Genomic DNA, 2,561 nt, shown 5'->3' on the forward strand with positions numbered 1-2,561 from the left:
CACATATGTACACACATATATACACACATATATACACACACACATATACACACACGCATATACACACACAGATATACACACACACATATATACACACACACATATACACACACACACATATATATATACACACACATATATACACACACATACACACACACACACACACACACATATATATATATATGAGTTTCAAAAATTCCTGGATGACCAGCGCATCTAGTAGTGCTTTTTTCCCTCACGGAAGTGAAATGGTCTTATGCTGAAGATTTGCAAGGAAGCCGTGTTGAGTGAGAAACAGCTGAGGTTTTCCTACAAAATGACAGCGCCCCACACTCAGTCCGTTCGTGTTTAAAGAGCTTCAGTGTGTCTGCCGGGTTTCCTAAAAGGGCGCTTCCAAAAGAGCTACGGAGGAAGGAGACCAGCACCTGCGATTCAGATATTGGAGAGCGAGTTAGGCTGGATGTGGAGGCTCCTACGTGTGACCTCAGTATTCTGGGAGGCTGAGGCCGAAGGATCACTGAGCCCAGGGGTTCAAGACCGGCCCGTGTAACCTGCTGAATCCCCGTCTCTATCCAAAATGCAGAAATTAGCCAGGCGTGGTGGCTCATGCCTGTGATCTTGCTACTCTGGGAGCCTGAAGCAGGATTGTTGAGGAGTTTGAGACTAGCCTTATCGACAAAGTGAGACCCTGTCTCTCCAAAAAAATACATAATAAAATAAAATATAATAAAATAAAACATACTTAGCCAGGTGTGGTGGCTCATATCTGTGATCCCGGTACTCTGGGAGCCTGAAGCAGGATTGTCGAGGAGTTTGAGACCAGCCTTATCGACAAAGTAAGACCCTGTCTCTCCAAAAAGTCAAAAATTTAGCCAGGTATAGTGGCTCATGCCTGTAATCCTGGTACTGCGGGAAGCTGTGGCAGAATTGCTTGAGCCCAGGAGTTTGAGACCAGCCTCAGCAACAAAGTGAGACTCTATCTCTCCAAAAATATGTATAAAATAAAATTAAAACAAAATTAGCCAGGCGTGGTGGCTCACGCCTGTGATCCTGGTACCCTGGGAACCTGAAGCAGGATTGCCCAGGAGTTTGAGACCAGCCTTGTCAACAAAGTGACACCCTGTCTCTCCAAAAAAATACATAAAATAAAATAAAATAAAATAAACTTAGCCAGCTGCGGTGGCTCATGCCTGTGATCCCGGTACTCTGGGAGCCTGAAGCAGGATTGTTGAGGAGTTTGAGACCAGCCTTATTGACAAAGTGAGACCCTGTCTCTCCAAAAAAATACATGAAATAAAATAAAATAAACTTAGCCAGCTGCGGTGGCTCATGCCTGTGATCCCGGTACTCTGGGAGCCTGAAGCAGGATTGCCCAGGAGTTTGAGACCAGCCTTATCGACAAAGTGAGACCCTGTCTCTCCAAAAAAATACATAAAATAAAATAAAATAAAACAAACTTAGCCAGGCGTGGTGGCTCACGCCTGTGATCCCAGTACTCTGGGAGCCTGAAGCAGGATTGTTGAGGAGTTTGAGACCAGCCTTATTGACAAAGTGAGACCCTGTCTCTCCAAAAAAAATATGTAAAATAAAATAAAACAAACTTAGCCAGGTGTGGTGGCTCACACTTGTGATCCCGATACTCTGGAAGCTTGAAGCAGGATTGCCCAGGAGTTTGAGACCAGCCTTATCAACAAAGTGAGAACCTGTCTCTCCAAAAAGTCAAAAATTTAGCCAGGTATAGTGGCTCATGCCTGTAATCCTGGTACTGTGGGACGCGGAGGCAGAATTGCTTGAGCCCAGGAGTTCGACACCAGCCTCAGCAACAAGGTGAGACTCTGTCTCTCCAGAAATATATATAAAATAAAATTAAAACAAAAGTAGCCAGGCGTGGTGGCTCACACTTGTAATCCTGGTACTCTGGAAGCTTGAAGCAGGATTGCCCAGGAGTTTGAGACCAGCCTTGTCAACAAAGTGAGACTCTGTCTCTCCAAAAGTCAAAAATTTAGCCAGGTATAGTGGCTCATGCCTGTAATCCTGGTACTATGGGAAGCTGAGGGAGAATTGCTTGAGCCCAGGAGTTCGAGACCAGCCTCAGCAACAAAGTGAGATCTAGTTTCTCCAAAAAATAAGACATTTAGCCAGCGGTGGTGGCTCATACCTGTAATCCCGGTACTGTGGGAGGCTGAGGCAGAATTGCTTAAGCCCAGGAATTCAAGACCAGCCTCAACAACAAAATGAGACTCTGTCTCTCCAAAAATATATAGAAAATAAAATTAAAACAAAATTAGCCAGGTGTGGTGGCTCACGCCTGTGATCCCGATACTCTGGGAGCCTGAATCAGAATTGCCTAGGAGTTTGAGACCAGCCTTGTCAACAAAGTGAGACCCTGTCTCTCCAAAAAATATGTAAAATAAAATAAAATAAAATTAAACTAAAACAAACTTAGCCAGAGAGAGAAGGAAGGAAGGAAGGAAGGAAGGAAGGAAGGAAGGAAGGAAGGAAGGAAGGAAACAGAGAAGGAAGGAAGGAAAGAAGGAAGGAAGGAAGGAAGGAAGGAA

The sequence above is a fragment of the Colobus angolensis genome, unplaced genomic scaffold (assembly GCF_000951035.1).
Source record: "Colobus angolensis palliatus isolate OR3802 unplaced genomic scaffold, Cang.pa_1.0 Scaffold223, whole genome shotgun sequence".
NCBI lineage: Eukaryota > Metazoa > Chordata > Mammalia > Primates > Cercopithecidae > Colobus > Colobus angolensis.